This window comes from Agelaius tricolor, unplaced genomic scaffold (assembly GCF_023055355.1).
Source record: "Agelaius tricolor isolate 1412-34295 unplaced genomic scaffold, bAgeTri1.0.p SCAF_2, whole genome shotgun sequence".
NCBI classification, from domain to species: domain Eukaryota; kingdom Metazoa; phylum Chordata; class Aves; order Passeriformes; family Icteridae; genus Agelaius; species Agelaius tricolor.
The window spans coordinates 83,357,126-83,378,144 of NW_027269262.1; the positions used below are offsets into that span (position 1 = coordinate 83,357,126).

General features: G+C 40.2%; 1 long non-coding RNA gene across 1 annotated transcript; it reads left to right on the top strand.

Annotated features, from left to right (window-relative positions):
- The first annotated feature begins 17,968 nt into the window (after positions 1 to 17,968).
- On the top strand, positions 17,969 to 20,706 carry LOC139587423 (uncharacterized). The gene is made up of 2 exons (XR_011678390.1): positions 17,969 to 18,058; positions 20,479 to 20,706. It is a non-coding gene; the product is annotated as an uncharacterized lncRNA (long non-coding RNA).
- Positions 20,707 to 21,019: the final 313 nt, after the last annotated feature.

A 21,019-nucleotide genomic window follows, 5' to 3' on the forward strand; every position in this document is an offset into this window, starting at 1 on the left:
AAATGGAATAAAATGGGAAAGTCTGTGAGAGTATTTTTACTTTGCCTCATTTACAGCAATTTTGCACTGTTAGTAATAACCAAGCTGGTAATCTAAATTGCCTGCTGCTTGTGCTGTAGATGAACTCTGGCACATAATTTGGTTTCTGCTTCCATTTAGACACTTAATATTGTGAATAGATGTTAAAAGTGAAAGAGGGGTGGAAAAAAGTCATTTAAATAATTTCAGTACCCTTTGAAGACCCCAATTTATTGTAACCAGCCATCCATTGCTTTAAGAAAATTAGTAGCCATGATTGTCACCATACACACCATCCATTGCCTTCACAATGACTCCAACATTGCTAGTCTAGATATATTTTGGCACTTACATATCCTCAGTCATCAGGTACTTGGGTTTATTCAGAGTTGGACAAATTACAGAATTTCAAGTTGGCAGAAAATAATAATCATTGCTTGAAATTATCAAATGAGATGGAACTTTGAAACCAAAAATTGCTCACAGAGGTCCTGTGGTGTGAAAGAAAGTGATGTTTCTGCTTCTTTTCCAGCTGCCAAGAGAGGAGTGTTGGTTGAATGCACAGGCTCCAGAGGTCTCCAGATTGACTGTCCTCCAAATTCCCTGAGCTGGATAAAAAACTCCTTGGTTTCTGGATCACCAGCTTATGATTTTAGGGCTGGTATTGTAGGCTGTGAAGCTTTAAAAATCAAGAAATTGATTTTCTTTCCTGGAATGCACCAACAGAGTGCAGCTGCTTCCAGTTCCAGCACCCTGGTTCTGCAATCTGAACGTGGAACATGGAGCCCTGTGGCTGGAGCCAGGACTCCCTGGTCCTCAGGCAGCCAAATTCACAGCCCTGCCCTGTCTCATCCTGGGGGCTCCCACCTGCCCTGCAGACCCAAGGGGGCCCCAAGGTCTCCAAGAGCAAACAGTCCCAAGCCTCCAGGCTCTGGAGGGCAGGGCTGGGAAGATGCATCTGCCTGAGTCTCTCCAGCCTCCCGTAGAAGCCTTGAGTCCTCGCCATTCCTTTCTGAAGCCATCTAAGTTTCTGGGGGAGAGGTGCCTGAGTCCTGCCAAGAGTGTAAGAAACTTGAGGTGTTTCAGTTGAAGGATTTCAGTCAAACCTGAGCTTTTTTAAGGAATTTCAACAAAACTTTTCTGACCTGTTCTAGTAAGGGCATGTGATAGAAGGCTAGTGCAGACTCAGAAAATACATTCTAGAAAAAGAAAATAATATTTTTTTAAAAACCCCACTGTATCAAGTTGACATGGGGGAAGTATTTGTTTTGCATTTTTTTAGTAGGAACTGGTTACAGGCAGCAAAGTGCTTCCTGTTTAAAGACAGCATTAACAAGGACCAAGCATTTCTGAACAATAAACAATATTGAAATTGATAGTTAACACAAATGTCTTGAAGACAGCTTTTCTAGAATGTATATGATGGTATAAATTATTAGCTTTCTATAAATTAAATATATTTAGAGATGTTTTGTATTTCTAAGAACTACTTGACTTTGAATTTTTGAAACCAAGGTAAAACTAACCAGAAGAACCAAAACTAACATACTTTTTCACTTGGGTATTTGATAAGAAGAAGCAGGAGAGTTGGTGTGTTTCTCAGGTTAGGTCTCTGAAGTTTTGGGCTCACAGCTCAAGAGGATCAACCCATGGAGGCTCTGAGGCTGCAGAGTCTGTGTGAAGGGTCAGCTCAGAGCACAGATGAGGCACAGGCGTGTTCCTCCCTAATCACTCATAACTTATGTGACCCTAATTCATCTCGGTAATCTTGATGTTACCTGAGTTACCTGAGCTCTCTCTGATTTGCTCCTTCTCTATCTGTCACCAAGTGGGTTGCAGTGGTTTACCATGGGTTTGCAGTCTGTTGAGAGCCAGCTGTGCAGGTCAGGCCATATACAGATGTTGTTTTGTGGTGCCTTCTGTTTCTGGCTTTTTCTTTTTACTGAGGGCAGAAATATCATTTCCATGACCTTCCTTGGACTATCTAATAGATACATATTTCTTCTTACCCTAGCTGCATCTGTGTTTATTTTCATGTCTTTGTGTGCTTGTGCTTTGTCCTTGTCTTTAGCTGTTTGAACTATGCCTTGCTGTTTGATTCCTCTTTATACCTCACATCATTGAGAACTAATTCAGCTGAGTTTCTCTTTTGTTCCTTTGCTTTTTCTGCTTTTGTCTTTGCTTCAGGATACTTTATTCCAATGCTTCTAATTTTTTCTTTCCTTTACAGATATTCCTTTAGAATGTTAACTGCCAGCTTCCTGAATTTATTCTGTGGATTTTTCTTGAAGGCTTTTTCTTGAAGGATTTTTTTCTATATATCTTCTACATGAGACCCCCTAACCCTTGCTAGTCACTCTAACCCCCTGCCTACAACTTTCATGACTTCTCTGTTGGTAAAAAACAGATCTAAAAGAGCCTGTATGTATTTTCCAGATGTATTTTCTAAAAATTACCCACAACAACTGCTGGGAAATCTGGGGGAGATTCTTCAAACCCAACAGAAATGTATGTGAGATGAATGTAAGTACAGATCATGGTCTGATTTTCTTTATGTATTTATGTATTAAAGGAGGTGTTAAATAGGAATTTGTAGTAAGCAGCACTTGTAAATAGTAATATTTTTTGCATCTCATCATAAACTGTCATCTGAATCAATGAATGATGCCCTAAAAGTGCCTGTTTCTCACTGGAAAGTACAAGGCAAGCCATGGGTTGCTAGTTCATTTTATTATTTCCTTATTTTAGGAGATAAGGGGCTAACATACCAATTTCCATGCCAAGTATTTAATTTACTAATAAAACTTTGAAAGCTTCTAGGAATCTTAGGAATTCCACCTTAAGAGTGGGAATGACACACATATGTCTGGGGGAGTGTCCCATTAGCACCAAGCCTTTTGTTTTGCATGTCTCTGTTTGCTGTAGAGAAAGAAAAAACTTCATCCATCCAGTTCCAGGTTTGCTGAAAGAGGTCCCCTGATCTCCCTGTGTGTTGTTTCAGTGGTTGCAGTCCATTTCTCATGGGTCAGGTACTGGTCTCAAAGGTCTCGACCTTTTCATGGTCATGTTGCTGTGTAAAATGATGCAGAAAACAAAGCATGATGGTTACCTGCAGTTATCACCTTCTCAGCACTGCTGTCCATCTGGAAGAGAAGGGCAAGGCTTCACCAGATTACTTGTTCTACACTACTCTGATTTCTTAATTTGCATCTGATTAATTTCCATGGCTGCTGAAGGTCCTGATTTTCTTGTGTTCAACAGGACCTTTGAGCTTACACAAGCCACGTTCAAGGGAAGGGAGAGCCAAAAGCCATTACAGTGTTGATCCCATGGCTGTTGTCAGTGTTGGAACAAGTCCCATTTGAATATCATTTCTTCTTAGCACAAGGACTCACATCTTGGGAACAAACCCAAGTCCTGTCAGAGTGTAAGACAATTGACTTTTCTGCTTACACTCTAATTAATGCTATTGAAATCTCAGAAAAGAAAGCAGAGAAAGCACAAAACATTCACGTTTAGGACTAACCACCTTTCTTTAACTGCTTATCTCAAGGGATGTGAATCCATTAGAAGTAAGGTTCCAGACGCCAAAACCAATAAAAATACAGACTTTAAGGCCTAGCCAAATTGTGGTTAAAGTTATTTCTCTGTGGATCACACTCAGTCATTAATTTTAAGGCTGGACATTCTCCAAACTCCGTGGTTTCTTTGCAACAAGGAGTAAGATCCCAGTGATTAGATGGCTTACATTTCACTGCTTTTTCTTAACATATCCAGTTGAATGAAAATTAGAATTTCATAATTCTGTTTCTTTATGATGTAAAAACAAAAGAGAACGGTAAACCTGTTAAAAATGGATACAAGCATTCAAAATAGAGCAAAGCAGTTTAAATGATAGAAATCAGTATAGCTTAATGGTTTGCATCATGTATATGGGTTGTGGTCTTTGAGGATTTTCATCTTTATAGGTAGAAAAGTGCTGTGGCTAATTGCTTTCAACATAATTAAGTTCACAGGAAATAATTTTATTTCAGTATGGATTGCCAGGAAAAGATGGGTCTTTTGGAGAACATAGGACAAGCAGCACATTTAAAGCTTGCACTTTTGCACATAACATTGTGTGAAGTACTATATTCGTCAGAGGCATTTGCATAAAGAACTCATGAAAAACAAAAGACAAAACCCCAGAAGAACTGTGTGCTCCCACAGCACAAGTAATCCTTTGTGAGAGACTTTCCACAAAATTAAAGTCATATTAGATGCTACTGAAAAGTATGAAAAAGGCTCATATTTACTCTATATTTTTTTTTAATACACTGAGCCAGTAGAAGTAATTAATATTGTAAACTTCAAAATAAGATAGTGGTCTGGTCATACAGGTCTCTCTGTTGAGAAGTGTAGCAATTTAATGACAAAATTACTTTACAGATTATTTTAGTGTACACTTTGTTTGGAAAGACCAAAGTTATGTTAAACTTATGCTTAAAAGCCTGAGATACCTTTCTCAGGATTTTTTCAAAAATATTCTTTGACTTCTTGCAATCTTTATGTTTTATGAGAAAATGGCTTTTAAGGTAATCTGGAGATATTCAGTCACATTAAATATTACAAAATGTCTTCAAGAATACTAAGGTTTTACTCAGAAAATGGATCACTGCATAAAGGCAGTATCTTTATGAGTACCCTTCTTAGACTCCTAAACTCTTATATCCATAGACATTTATTAATATTTGCTGATGGCCACTATTGTAGAAAGGACATTACATGAAACAGGTCTTGATCTGACCACTGTGGATTTCTGTACAAGAGGTCAGTGTTTGTATTCCCACCCAATTCAGATGAACCCTCAGAAAACCCTGAGATGGGTTTTGGGGTGTCTGTGCACTCAGGACACACCGAATGCCACAGGCACCGCAAGCAAGCAGCAGCATGACCTGTGTTGCTCTGGATGAATTTGTAGGACTGCCCTGTCCTCTTCCATTTTAAAGAAAATTCAGGGGTGTCTCCTTTCCTTGCAAAATCATACCTGAGCTCACTGCACAGCTTGCTGTAAATCCCCCAAATACCACTGGGCCAACACTGGTATGACTCCACTACCAACCTCTCCTGACCCTGTACCTGCCTGGGCTGTCCTCACCTTGCCTTGGGCTGGTGCCTGGTCAGCAGCTCCACAAGGTTTCCCTGTTGCAGATATTCCACAGCAATGCCCCTCCTTCCAATGGAGATTGGCCCAGAGCCTTTCCCACTGCCCCCATCCCTTCTGTTTCTGAAAAATGACCTTAACTCAGACTGGTTGAGTTGAATTTGAATTCTCATGCTCAGCTTTGAACACCAGACTTCAGCTGGATTAAGGAAGACCTTTTATAATACTTCCCTGTATCTCTGGTGTTGTTACTTTCTTCATTTTTTTTAGCCCCATAATGATTTAAAAACTGAAAAAAAAAAATCGTAGCTATTATTACACATCACATAATATGCAAAGTATCCACTACTTTGTAGTTCAAATACTTCTGTATATGTGTCAAGTGCTTGACTGATTTTTAGAACCGTTACACCCTGGGAAATAATGGCTGGGTATTTTTTAATATTTTATTCACTTGATAGTCTAGGAAGTAGTTTTAATGCAAAATAACTGTATAAAGTTATTTTACTGTCGACTATAAAATACATTGAAATTAAATTGGACTAAATTATTTTGGGCACAAAAATAGGAAGTAGACTTTTATTTTCAAGGGGGACCATTACAGACCCCAGCTTGATCCTGTCAATGTACTGATCTTGAACTTATGGGACCATATGGAACTCCCTATAAGGTGAGGCTACAGGTCATTTGACTAATTTTTTATTTTCATTTACCGGGTGGATAAACCACAGGGCTTTTGTGAAATAGGAAAGTCTTCAACAGCTAATTAGACCAAGGCTTTCTAAAGGAACCAATAATTTAGCTAAGTAATTTGGGAAATATTAGCTCACCTAGGCTTCAAGAGCTGCAGGTTTTGAGTTCCCCTCTTGCAGAGCTCCCTTGCAGATACATGTAAATACCGTAAAACTGGTATCAACCTTTTTGGTTTCGCTTTTAAGTTGAATATGTAGTTGATGCTGAGCTGTTTTTTCCAGCACTTATTTTGTGAGTTGGAGCAATATGACTAGAGGATGGAAAGTTGAACAGCTCTGTAGCACAGACTCACACTGGATGATTTATGAGCGATGTGTGGGGTAAGATTTTAGAGAAATATAAATTATACCTGTTCATCATGTTAACTTCTTTTAATGTTTCCCACATGTTACTATGACAACATCCATGGGATATATATTTTAATTTCTGTTGCACAGAGGAAGTGTGTCAGGTCTGCACATTTCTCTTGGTTTTATGGCTGAGTGCTGTGTCTAATGCAGGTTGTAAATCTTCTTGGAAAAATATATAAGAGGATTTTCATCACAGTGGCTCTCCTGGCAATTCTGAAGATTTTAATAAGCATAATTTAAATCTAAAAAGAACATTTACACCCCCTGTGATGTGAAGACCTCTAAAGTGGGGGTAGCAAATGCTCTGCAGAAAAGCAGGAGCTTCATGCTAACAATTGCTGAATGTGTTACATAGTTAAACACATTGTTAAAACTCTTACTTCAATAAAACTGTAAAAAATATCTTGTGGCCAATATTTAATTTCCTGTTTTCCATATAGTGGTTACAGGATACTTTTTAAACTCTTTTTATTTCTTGTGCAAAAAATGGGTTAAGAAGTTCCTTATAGTTTTCTAAATACATTTTCCATAGGACCTGAAGGGTTTTCATGACAGTGAGATTTTCTTTTAAAAATTAGATGTAAAAACTAGATGGAAATTTCTGAATTGGGTTAGACAGTCTCAGTTTCTGCACCACAAGCTGTTGTTCTACATGGCAATTACTTTGCATATGCATCTGAAGCCAGTGCTGAGAAAAGTGACAGCGAATTGTGCTGATAAGTGGTTTAATGGAATTATTCAGCAGGCCAAAACTCATTAATCACAGGGAACAGTCTCCCTGTGATACTTCAGTATATAGTTAAACATGACTCCATTTATTTATTTACTTTCCAATGTAATTTTTTTTACTCAGAATGGGAACATTAACCACAGAGTTTCCAGCGAAAAGTAAAATCTACTCCAAATCACGAAGTTAGAACTAAAACATAATTGCCTATAAAGAATGAAAACTTTTAGTAATTTCCTGTAATTTCCACACCAAATTAAATTTTTGCCTTGCAGTACTGCTATAAAAAAAATCACTCCCATCTCACATATACTAAGTGGGATTCTGTGTATGAAGGTGCCATTCTCACTTTTCCTGCTCTAACACACCTATGTTTATAAAGGAAAGGGTAAAATCCACATCCTGATAGTCTTCTTCTTCCAGCCTATTTTTTATATCATTCTCATAAAGCTGCTGTAGCTTTTCCACTTGAACAGCTAATAATTCAGTGGAATATCCATTTGTTTAGGACAAATGGCTTCAACTGTTAATTTAAATTAATTTATTCTATAGACTATACTGTTAGAATAGTATGCAGGTCCAAGTATTTTGCTTGTGTTTGGTGCCTGCAGCCCATGCTGTGCTACACCTCTGGGCATGTTGTTGCAGCTGAATTCTGTTTGATGAAAACTTTATCACTTTTTGTAAAATTGTGGCATTTCTAAAAAGTGTGTCTCAGGGGAAATTTACACCCTTGAAATACCTGACAAATGTAGTTATCAAAAGGCTTGCTGAATGCCCCAAAACAGTCCCCACCTGACCCTCCACCAGTGGGAAGTGCCATAGCTTGAAGATTTTCCGGTGCTTCACTGCTGCACCACAAACAGCTCAAAGGGCCACCTAGGAAGCTTGAGTGAGCTCCCACAGGCTGCCCACTGCTGCTTGGAGAACAGCTGCTATCAGCAGGAATAACAAATTCTGAGTCCAGCCAGCTCACTGCCAGGCTGGGGCAGAGCTTTTATAAAAGGTTGTGCTTTTATTGTGATTCCTGATAGTGCAGGAATGCTGCTAAGCTTCCATTTCGGGCTCTGTGTCCTGCCTGGGATCTCCTGTTTGACATGGACTGTTATCAGAGTCCCCTCCTGACATGCACTGTTATCAGAGTCCCTTCCTGGAGTCCACCAGAATGCCAGCAGAAATCTGTGACCTTGTCTCTTCACAATGCCAGCTGCTGGGACATGCTTTCTTTGCCCTCTGCAGCAGCAGGGTGACAGTGTAAATCATTCCATGGCCTTCCTTTCAGCTTATGCCTGGCCTGTTTGGATTGTTGCAGATGTTCCAAATTCATCCTGGAGTTTGAGATTTTTTCCTCCTCATTTGGAAAGTTATACAAGCTTCTTTATCCAGTTGTTCTCTTTGGTTATACCAGATAAACTGACAAGACAGGAAGGGAGAAAAACTTTGCCTAGAATTTCACAATTTCTTCATAAGAATATAGACATTAATTTCCCAAAATTTCCTATTTTCCTTTTCTGTCTGGGCATACCAGGCTCACATAAAGGCCCAGAATATGCACAACCCCTTTGTCTGACAAACCCAGACCCAAACTGTAAGTGTATGCCAAAGCAAAAAGGGCAGATTTAAGTGGGAGAACTTGAGTCAGTTCTGTTAATCCTGCCTGTAGAGAACTTTTATAGACAGAGCTGGAAAGGGAACAAAGTTTTGTTAGGGCTGTTTCACCACTTGTGGGGAAACACTGGGGATAAGTTTGTACATATATCCTAATGGAGTTGCTGCAAAAAACTGTGGTGCTTTTAACTGTGTTAAATGGTATAGGAATAAAAGAAGTGAAATGAGTGAACATACTGATGTGTATTTCCCCAAAGAATATGCTGAAATGGTAAAGGACTACATTATAACATACATTTCAGTTTTTTCCTAAGGCATCGTGCAAACAAATGAGAATACTGCTAAGCATTTCTAAGGTGTCCTTAGTGCATATCACACAGCTGACATTTGGCAGAGAAACAGGAACAGGGAGAAGTAAACTTCAGTCAATTTGTCATATTGTCCATGGTGGAAAGAGAATTTCTAAAGGAGGTAAGAGATTTTGGTAAAACAATTAATTGGAAATCTGTTATAATAATTCCACATCCCTCATTTACCATGGGGGTGCAAGGAGAGACCTAGAAACTTTCATCTTTGATATTTCAGAAGGTCCATGTTCCTTTACAGTATGGTGGTAGGGAAACAGAGGCACAGTTTCAGCCAAGATAATTGCCTTCAGGAGGTTCCATGTATTCAATTGTAGTGGCAGCTATCTTAAACAGCTTGTTGAGCTCTCCTACTTAGCACTGTAGCCACACCAGGCTAAATGCATGTTGCCCTTTCCTGGCTCTGCAGCCCCAGCAGCCCTTGGTGCCACTGAAATTTGTAGAGGAGGCCAGCTGTAAATGCCAGGCATAAAACTTTCTAAGGCACAGCATGAATATTTTTGTTCAGAACATGCTTAAATTCAAAGAAACAGAAAAAGCACTGTATGGATTTGTTTCTGACACTGAAATTTGGGTAGAATGTGGGAAAATGAGCAGGACCTAGTCTACAACCAAGAGCAAATTTAGACATTGTGAATACGAAGTAATGAAACCAAAAGGATAATTCCAAAGCAGAGAGTTCCTTGCTTTTGTAGACAGGTATGGATTGCAGTGGGAGATGGCGGGTAAGTACCTCACAGAGACTGAAGGAAAATACAAAATAATGAATTTACTGCAGTGACATTCTCTGCCAAAGCCCCACTGCTGGTGGACTGTGATCGGGTTTGCAGTTGTGAACAAAAAATGGCACAAAAGTCTGAAGGCTGAGTTTGAGACAAATAATTAGCATCTTACTGAAGTGCCATGTAAGATGCAAAATGTGCTTACCATTGTTTGAAATAATTTTGTGGCTAAGAACATTGTAAAAGTGCATAGGAAATTTATGTGCCTCTCAAGGATGTGTTTGACAGTAGTGGTTTTAGACTTGATGCTGTAATTTTTCAACTCCATGAGTGAAGCAAATTGATTTGTAATGTGATACAGTCACCAGAACCATCAACACATTTACACCATACGACTTCTCCCCAGCTGATAACACTGTAACTTATGGATTTTGGCTGAACTCAATGCAGAAAAGAAGACAAAGGTTGGAAAGCAAATGGAAAGGAATCCAGCATAATGAAAACACATCTGCATCCAAGTTTGGATGCTGAGCAGAAGTATAGGGAGAATAAAAAAGCCCACATATATCTTGACAAGAAGTTTGAGAGGTGTGTTCCAGGGGCCTAAGTGTAATTTCTGGTTGAAGGAACCTTAGCATTAAGATCTGCATAGTAGCCAAGCAGCTTTCTTTTTTTTTTTTCTGCTAATGTTTGTTGGCTTAACTAAAATCTCCCTGAATTGTATCTGTCCCACTTTCACAGCAGAATTTTCCAGTGCCAAGCATCTATGTTGATATCTTAGCTGGGAAATTAAATGTCTAAAACAGTCTCAGCAGATTCAGTTGGTGGGCAGATATCTTAACTGACCAAGAGACAGGAAAGAGGTTGTCTATCTGTCCCCTGGATTATGGATTAGGTGTCTCAATGAGACTGTCACTGGTAAGTCCAATGCATTTCCTGCACTTTGAGGTCAAAATCAGGGGTTTGGATTTAGATGAATGACTCACTGTTTTTAAAATGCTGGGTTGTGCCTGACACTGATGCACTGACCTAGTGGTGCACACCCCAGAGGAGGAAGACTTGTCTTCTGTTCTTTGTTCAACCTTTAGAAGTTTAAATATGCAGATATCATCTAAATTCAAATGAGCATCTTAGATATTCAGTCTTGCTTAAGTCATGCTGAAATACTGCCAACAGCATCAGGTTCATGTCAAGGAGACCTTCATTCCAATCCTTTCTCCTCCGACTGTTTTGTTCTCTTAACATTAAAAACAAGATAGAAGCTACTCAATGTCCAAGTAGAGGTGCTGGCAAGTGCTGTTCTCAGCAGCTGGATTGGGACTGGCATTGTTCAGCATCTTTGTGGGTGGCATGGACAGTGGGACCCAGTGCATCTGCAGGAAGTTTGCCTTTGACACCAAGACACCACCACCTCAGAGGCTGTGCAAACTCCATGAACTCAAAAAGGCCAAGAGCAGGGTCCTGCACTGGGCTGGGGCAGCCCCAAGTACAAACACAAGCAGGGTGGGATTGAAAGCAGCCCTGAGGAGAAGGACTTGGAGTGTTGGCAGATTAGAAGCACAATATGGGCTGGCAGCGTGCTCCTGTGTCACAGACATATTTTATGAAAAATCCTTTTGCTAGGACTTTGTCTCCTGAGAAGCTGAGCGACCTCAGAAACAATATGTAAACAATAATTATCTGCTGCTGTGGAATGCAACAGGTGCATCTTTGATTGGTCTCATGTGGTTGTTTTTAATTAATGGCCAATCACAGTCCAGCTGTCTTGGACTCTGGTCAGTCACAAGATTTTATTATCATTCCTTTCTATTCTTAGCTAGCCTTCTGATGAAATCCTTTCTTCTATTCTTTTAGTATAGTTTTAATATATCATTTTCTTTTAATATAATACGTATCATAAAATAATAAATCAGCCTTCTGAAACATTGAGTCAAGATTCTCATCTCTTCCCTCATCCTGGGACCCTTGTGAAAACCACCACACTCCTGCAGTCCTGTCAGCCAAACCTGCATCAAAGCAGCACGAGCAGCAGGTCAGGGGAGGGGATTCTGCCCCTCTGCTCTGCCCCTGTGAGACCCCAGGGCTGTGTCCAGCTGTGGGATCCCCAGCACAGGAAGGACATGGACCTGTTGGAGTGAGCCCAGAGGGAGTCCTGAGGATGATCAGAAGGCTGGAGCCCCTCTCCTGTGAGGACAGGTGGACAGGCTGAGAAATTTGGGACTGTTCAGCCTGGAGAAGGCTCCAGGGCCTCCTTTGAGCACTGTCCAGTACCTAAAGAGGCCAACAAGGAAGATGGAGAGGGACTTTCTTAAGGGACAGATAGTATTACTTGTAATGCCTTCACACTGAAAGAAAGTAGGTTTACATTAGATATTAGGAAGAAATTCTTTACATTGAGGGTGATGACTCATGGAACAAGTGACTTACCCAGTGAAGTTGTGGATGTCCCATCCCTGTCACTGTTCAAGACCAGATTGGATGGGCCTTTGAGCAACCTGGTCTAGTGGAAGGTGTCCCTTCCTGTCCCCTGCTCATGGCAGGGGAATTGGAGCAAGGTGCTCCTTAAGGCCCTTTCCAAACCAAACAATTCTATGATAAATAAAATTTCTAAACCAAGTGCTCTGAGGCTCTTGAGATCAATCTTATCTGAGTATTCCTCTGCTCCTAGATTTGTGTTCACCTGAAAAGGAAATAGAAAGTCTTTGCTATCTTCTTTATAATTTTGTAAGTAGGATTATTTAACAGGTTTCTGTAGTGGTCAGAGCTCCTAATATCCTGTGGACATTGTTCTTTCTATAAGAGATAGAGGGAGCAAGTCTTTCATGGTGTGGGCATTAATACTAGTGCCTCCTTTAAAGAAAACTGCTAAAATACACCCAGATTTGACTCATAATGAGATGTAAATTCACCCTATTGAATTAGTGCATGCTCATTTTTTTTGTGGGTTATTTTTTTGTGTTTTGGTTTTTTGTTTGTTTGTGGGGTTTTTGGTTTGTTTTGGTTTTTTTGTTTGTTTTTTTTTTGTTTTGTTTTGGTTTTTTTGGGGTTTTTTTGGTTGTTTTTTGTCTTTTTGTGTTTTTTGGTGGTTTTTTTTTTTTTTTTTTTTTGAGAAACTCCAGATAGGAGGATGGAGAGTTTGCAATGTTTCTGGTAAACTTGGTTGAGACTGTTCTGGTGATATTAAATGTCTGACATGTCTGATGGTGCTGGTATTGCCAATGTGAAGGCATTAGTTGTCATTTTGTGAGATTATTTTAGTTTAGTTCATTCCTATGTCATAATTCCTAAATTATGCTGACACACTATGGTGAGAGATACCTTAGAAACTCTCATGAAAGATTCATTTCATGTAGTCCAAGCTTTGAGAAAGCAAGAAATTATTTTTTCTGTCCTGTACACTACAGAATTTTGTTGACACTGTGTATTAAAACTGCCAAATAACTGCAAAGATGTATTACTACAAGTCATAATTTCTATTCAAAGGTATCCTGTTTCCTGTCCAAAGCAGTGAAGCAGAAACGTGACTGTGAATGTCAACTAAATCAGATATGACACATATTATTGTCTAGGCAAGTGAGTGAGGCAGCTGTGACACTGTGAACTGATAGGTCCTGCCTCAGGCAGAGGGGAAATGTTGACACACCTGGATAGTCACATTTTATCAAGGACTCAAACCTGCAGTTTCATGCTCAGTTAGAAAGTGGCATTTCTCATCTCAAAACTATTTGATTCTTCAGAAGATTAGGACCTGGGCTAGAGCTCCATTACATCTGAGATTTAGTATGTGCTTCTTTCTATTCAATATCCTTGAAAAAGACAGGCTGCCAGGAGTTCAAGGTTATTTTTTGACTTTTGTGTCAACAGAGGCAAGCATGGGAAAGTAAGCAATAAAATTGTTATTAGCAAGTACCAACATTTTTTGAAACGTAAACCCTCCTAGCCAGCTCCATCTCTGCCTCTGGTGGCTATCAATAGAGAAGATGTAATTGTATTTTGTCATACAGTTCAGATATTATTACTAACACACAGTTTATCCAGTCTTCAGCTCAGTTTTCTGCAGGTGAGAAAACATAAATTGGCTTTGTGCAGGGTCAGGTGTGGTCTGCAGGAGGTGCCATGTCATGAAGTGCAGGTGAGCTGCCCAGTAATCCTTTACATCCTGGCACACAGCCAGAGCAGAAAAGGTCCACAAGGGAGCACCTTCAGGAGACTTCCAGATGGTTCTGTACAGGCAGCTTGGGCCCAGCTTGATTTATTTGCTTTGGCTGTGTGTGGATATAGCATTCAACGCAGTCAAAAGCCTGGAGCACTGGGGAGCACAGAATAGAAACAAATACAGCTCTGCAATATGACTCTCTGTGTATGTTTTTGTAACTGCTGTATGCTTGTTTATTCCATGACTTGGGCATCTTGGAACCTTTTATGTATAACATAGAGATAAATACATATGGAAACATGTCAAATACATAAATAAATATCCTCTTATTTTCTTCTCCTGGTGACGTATTAAGTATTGTCTGGCATTTTTTCTGTGTATCAAATTCAAGGTTTTTCTTTCTATCACATTTGTTCTTCTATATTTCATCACATGGCTTTATTTAGATTTTGTCAAGTGTATTCAGAAACTCCTGCTCCAAGGTGATGTTGTTATAAAAAATACCTAAGACTTTGCAACTCCATGAATAAGCTCTTGATACATTGTGCCTGAAATTCAAGATTGCCTTGGCACAGTAGCTGGGGAAATGTGAGCCCACATCTGGGCTGTTGCATGAGCATGGCTCTGCAGCTCTGAAATAGCCCATTGATTGTGATATTGGAGAGGCATTGCAGAGAGCCACTGACTGACGCACAGATATGGACACTGTTCTTCACTGTCCCCTGAGAGCATTTTAAGAGTAGAAGACTGTTATTTCAGTTTCTTTGAGTTTGCAATGAATAGGAGTAGTTAACATCTACCAGAAAACCTGTCAAATTCTCAGTTTGTGCTTGGCCAGAGCAGGATTTGGGCAATATTCCTTCATGGTGTCCCTTGTTCTTTATCCTTTGCATCTTACACCAAGCAAGAAAGAGCCATTAGAAATGAAGTGCTGCCTGGAAAGCAGATTTCACTCCAATGAGGCAGGATTAAAGAAGATGGTGCAGAGATCTACCCAGCGATAGGAACGCTTCAGTGATGGGTCTGTAACTGCATGACTGAACAGGCACTTTATCAATTCAGAGTGACATCAGCTCTGATGGGATTTTGCTGGGCCTAGAGGGAAAGTGCTAGGTCTCAAGAAATACTTTCCCACAGATATTTCCTTAGTTAAGCAATAGGTTCAAAAGTAGATTTGAAAGCCGTTTTCTTTTTGTATATGAAATGTGATATACCATTTATTTCCATGAAATAAAATTGATGAGCCAAGCCTTGAGAAAAACCTGTCCCCCAAGAATCAGTTCGGTCAGAGCAAACACCACTTCAAAATTACTGGGTGGACCACTTCAAAAATGTGCATTTACTGTGACTGGTAAAATATTTTAGGCTTCTTCTCATGCCAACTCTATAGTTGTTAGAATGGTTTCAATTGTATACAATGAGTCACAGCTTACCTATGGGGAGAATGAAGCTGGCTTCAGACTCCTGAGTTTAACAAGGATGAGGGGCTGGGGCCAGCCTCTCCTGCCAGGGAGACAGGAGGGTCCAACAGCACTGCTGCTCCTGCTGCTGCTGGGGGGATGACAGGAATTACAGCAGTGCCTCTGGAGTGTCACCTGCCTGTAGGTGCAAACCAGCCCCACCCTGTCCAGCCCGTGGCTCTTGGTGGCCCTGCTCTTGTCCTGCTCTGCCAGACTAGTGACAGATGGCTCCAAGTGACATACAGTGAGCGTTCATGGGAGAGCCAGTTCATGGGAACCCAAAACTCTGAGTTTAAAGGTAGCTAGCACCCTACCTGCTCTCCAAGAGGACACTAGGATAAGAAGGTTCATGTGGGAAATGGATTAAAATACAAAAGCATTGAGAATGCCTGACTCTGGTGCTTGGTGCTGTACCTGGTGAGCTGAGTTGCACTCAGGAAACCAGTCAGGCCAGTGTGCAGAGCTGAGTGAAAGACTGGGGTCACAGCCACACAGCAAGACTAATGTATTTCCTTGCAGAAAAATGTTATGAGGCCATTACTGTTCATAGATGGCTTCCAGATAACTGAACTTCTATCACATCTGGCTGAGATCTGACAGCACTTTGAGGAAAGAGATCTGCTTGGTTCTTTCCATTCTGTGCAAGAGGAAATATTCTTCTTGGTCACCAAAAGTAACAGTTCCTCTGCTATTGAGGACTGACTCTGAAATCTTCAGAACATGAGTTTTTATTGTATGTTCCCAGAGAGAAGAAATGGAATAGACTAGTCCGAATCAGGATCATAGAATTACAGAATTTGCTGAGTTGGAAAGAACCCATCAGGAAAATGTTGCAGTCCAGTATAATGTGTTTACTAAAATCATATACATACTATCTCATAGACTACATGATGTTTAAAAATATCCTGCCACTCATAAAGTCTTGAAATCCAAGATTGTTCCATTTACAGGCCTGTTAAGAATTACAAGCCAATATGGCCAATGCATCAATTCACTGTGAGGCTTTGCTACAATAATTCATCATTATCAGGCAGAGAAATGGAAAGCCAGAATGACATTTAATGGCACATAGAGAATGAAATCTGGAAACTGCTGCAGCTTTTTACAAGCAAAATAGAATAAATCACTAATCAAAAAGATAATAAATTGCAAATGATAAATGGTTATGCAAGAAAGCAAACCACAGGCATCACTACAATATCCTTCTATTCTTCTAGCAAAAGAACCCCAAACTAACAATTACTTCAGTTAGCATAACTTCTGATAGTACTTTTACTATTAAACAGCTCTAAAAGGACTGAAGTCCTAGGGAGAGGGGTAAGGAGTGAGACCTTTGTTTTTCTTTGTTGACTGATAAATAACAGCAACAAGAAAGGTCTAGGAAGATTTGTGCAACCAGTATTAGGAATGGGGACCTTTACTGCAGGAGGAAAATGAGCACTGCAGAGCTGTGAATCTTGGCTTTGGGAAGGGTTGGAGGTATGCTAAAGTGGAAGGCAAGAAGTTTTTTGTTTTTTGTTTTTTTTCCTCTGCCCATGAAGAGCTGTCCCTCGCTGTCTGTCACAGAATCACAGAACTGCAGAACATTCTGAGTTTGAAAATACCACAGGGATCATCAAGTTCTACTCCTGGCCTTGTGCAGGACCATCCCCAAGAGACACACCACGTGTCCAAGAATATTGTCCAAACACTTCTTGAACTTTGTCAGACTTGGTGCTGTGACCTGTTCCCTGGGGAAACTGTTCCAGTGTTCCATACTGTGACTGATTCTGAAAAAGATTGTTTCATTTGTGTTCCCCAGCATAGCATGGTTTTGCATATAAGGCTGTAAGAAATGGGATTTTCATGAGTCTGGGTCACAACCAGCCAGCAGGGTCTGGCCAGACTCCCTTGCTTGAGTGCAGCAACTTATCCAGGAGCAGAATTTTCAAGGATGCTGATACAGGTAAGGTTATAGCTTGACAACACACAGACATAATTTTCAGAGGCTGCAGCACACCAACTTGAGATCAGTCCCTCCCAAATTGCCTTGATGCTGTCATGTCATTTTGTGGCAAGAGATACCAGAAAGGCATCTTCTGCAGCTAATACATGTGTGACTTTTTAATAGTCTTTTGACAAGTGTCAGTGTGTGCCAAGATCAAAGCATGGTGGGTGACTAAACTGGAGAGATCTGAGCACAAGTAGACAGCTGATATCCAATGCACTGACCCCATCACGTATCTTGGAAACTCGTTGAAAAACATTGTAATAAAGCAAGGCTGTCACACCTATTTGGAAGTTTGATGAGGGACAGAGAATTACAAAGCAATCTTGAGAGTGCACATGAATCTGAAAGCCCCCAGAAAAATAAGCTGTTACTTAATAAATTAATCCCACTCTAATATTCTGAACTCACTGCAAACAATTTCATCTACACTCCAGATTCACTTGAGTCAGATGAGTGCTGTGAATACCACTGCATTAGTCTTTCTGTGTTTTTATCTAATCACTGGATTTAGGGAATAAAAATAAACATTATTATAAGCCTAAACATCAAAGAAAGTGCAATAACTTGCTGTCTGCAGCCATTTTGTGTGCTTTTGTTTCTGGACTGAATCTCAGCAAAAGCTGAGATTTTCCACACTATTATTAAAATGCTTAACAATTAAATATCTTAATGCAGGGGGAGGATTCCCAGGCCACAGTCATAGTGAAGATGAGATGGTGTCAGTGGAGGATGCTGCTGCACCTCAGGGAAACAAGCTGCTACATAGGTAGGTTGATGTGCCTCTGTCTCCCTTCACAGCTTGAATTTTGAGGGTCTTTAAAGTGCATAACTTGATTCTGTTAATCCCTGATGGGAGGGATGTGGCTGCAAGTCCTTGGTATCCACAATTGATCAGTAATGACTCTGAATTCATTGTTCATGTGTCTTGGCCTGTTCATTTTTTTTCATTGGAAATCTCTGGAAATTCTGCAGGAATTGCCAGATGCAGCAGAATATCTTCTCATGGTTGCTCCTTAGTTGACTCCAGACCCAATATTAATATTTGCCTCATGTTCTGCAGTAATGCTGGCCTCAAGACAAGCTAATTCAGGCACGGACCTGGTGTTTCTTTCCCAGGATCCATATGGGAGTCTAAAACTCATTTACCTTTTTTTTGTGGGCATGCTGTTATTTTCCCCTTGGTATGAAATAAACAGTACTCTGAAATCCATTTGAAATCAAAAAATATGGAACCAGGAGAACTCCTCTACTCTGCTATATAACTATATTGCACATAGCTGTAAGGTTTTTTTCATGTGTTATTAAGTATAGATTGAGTAGCAAATTCACGGTTGGTCCAGGAGATGTCTCCCTCTTCCTAAAAGAGGCCCAAGCCGTTTGTGTTTCCAGGGCTCTGTCTTGCATCACAGATGTTGGCTTCCCCAGCCTGCAGTTATGCAAAAGGCAGCGCGCAGCCCGGCCGCTGTGGATGCTGTGCTCTGCCGTGGGGCTTGGCTGCTGTTCCCAGCAAAAACGCCTCGTTTTTAGGTCAATGTTTTTGAAAACCATGGGAGCTGAACAAACATTTGTGCTGCAGTCTTGTTTTTTCTCAGGCACTTCAAACTTACACAAAAGGCTATCTTGCTTCGTTTCTACAACCAAGCAATTTATTCTGTCACCAAAGAACACACAGGAATGTCAGTGGAGTTTAGGGATGCATGTAGCTCAGGAGAGCCTGAATGAGTGCTATTATTCTGCCAACAACATAAAGAATATAGTACAAACAGTAAATGTTTTGATATTCTTATTGAAATACTTTACAAAGAATATAATCCACATACATTTATTCTTAACTATTTTCAGTTCTATTGCACAGAACATGCAGAGTAGCAGATACTCCTATGACAGTCAATAAATGTTAGTTTTGATAATTACACAATAAAAGAACTGACAATTTCAGAAATTCCTTTGTTTTTAGCAATACACAGGGCAGTCAAAATATTTGCTGTTTTAAGTCCTTTGGATCTAATGGTTTTTATTCTCATCACTGTAGTGTCTTTACCTTGTACTTTATATTAGCAGATGAACCCAACTTCTTTTGTGAGAAGACAGACACAGAAATCTCTTTTTATCTAAGCAGAAAGAGCTGACAGCCTGGTCATAAAAATTATTTTATTAATTAGGTAATTTTTCCAAAGTTTCACTGACTTGCAATGATCTTCACTGGGAATTAAAGGAATTATGAAGCAATTTTTTTCTTGTGGTAGAAATAATGAAATATATATGATGAATAAGTAATGGGACTTTCAGATGCTTTAGAAGAAAAAATAATTGGATTTATATGAGTATTTACTGACTACTGTCATTGGAGAGTGAAATACTGGCCAACGTGGTGTCCCAGGTGAGTCTGTGTACTTGGAGATTGGCAGTCTGGCCAGGTTTGTGAAGATGAAGAAGGAGGAAGGAAATGGGGATGCCTTAGGGGAGTTACTCTGCTTCTGGAAAGAAACACACAGCTGAGCATACACATTTCCCCCAGAATTCCTCAAGAAAAGAAAGGCAAAAAAAAAAAAAAGACAAAGAAGCAAGGTTGGCCTTTCTCAAAAAAAAATCAGTCTATTCACACATCAGGACAGATTTAGTTTGGAGGAACTTCTAGGTGTCATCTGATGTCTCTGGAGGCAGGAGCTGTCCTGTGGCAAGTCTGGAAGCAATGCTTCTGCTGGCAAGAGTGGCAGGGCTCAGGAAGAAGAAAGAAGAAGTCTTGCATCGGCTTCCCAAGCTCAAGGCATCAGGCCCAAATGCTGCTCACTAGTGTTCTTCATCACATTATTCCCCTCACAGGCTGAGAAGTTCCTTAAAGACTTATCAAGGTATCTGAGTTAACTAAAAAAGGAGCTGTGTGTAACTTTCAGAGGCTGGCTTTCAGGGTCTAACATGCTAAAGAACAAGATACCATTTCCCCCATACTTTTAAGGAACTCTTTTTAATTCTAACAGCAGAAACTTTCTACTTTGTCTTTAAAATGGCATCAAGCAGCAAAAATACTACATGGTAATTACGGAGACTTGCTGAATATTGTGTTTCTTGGACACTGTGAATAAGAGCAGAGTGTCCTGTGTGCTATGGAAATGTTCCTATTACTCAGCTGGCTGACATGGAAGCTCTCATTTGTTGGTGTTTTTGTTTTTGTGTTCTGCTTTGCAGCTGCATTCCCCCCAGGAAGACATGTGGGTGCTTCTGCTGACTCAGTCCTAGCCAGAGTCCCCTGAATGTGCTCGGGCCACCTGAACCTTGGAGAGCCTGGAAGTAATTTTCAGCCTACTATGCTTCATTTTGAAGTGTAGTCAAAAGGCACAGCCAGATGGTGTGGACTGTTGTCCTGGAGAAAAGAAAATCTCAAAACTGAACTTTTAATTAAAAAAAAAAGAAAAAGAGAGTGAAAGCTAGGAAAGGAGGGGAGAAGATTAACTTCATAACATCCCTAGAGAAGAAAAAGCTATATCTCAAATGCCAGAGTGATGTGAGTTGCTGGAAGGATTAAAGGCTTGAACTTTTATGTGGAGTTTTGGGAGTCAAACAAGTATTTCTTCATGCCACTCCCCCTGTCAGCCTGAAGTCACCTGCCTTTCTACAGGGAGTGCCTTGAAAACTCCACATTGTCCTTTCCTGAACTGCTCTCCCTCTCCTCTGGCACCATGCTCAAGCCACAACCTTGGAGCTTCTGCCTGTAGCATGTTAATCAGCA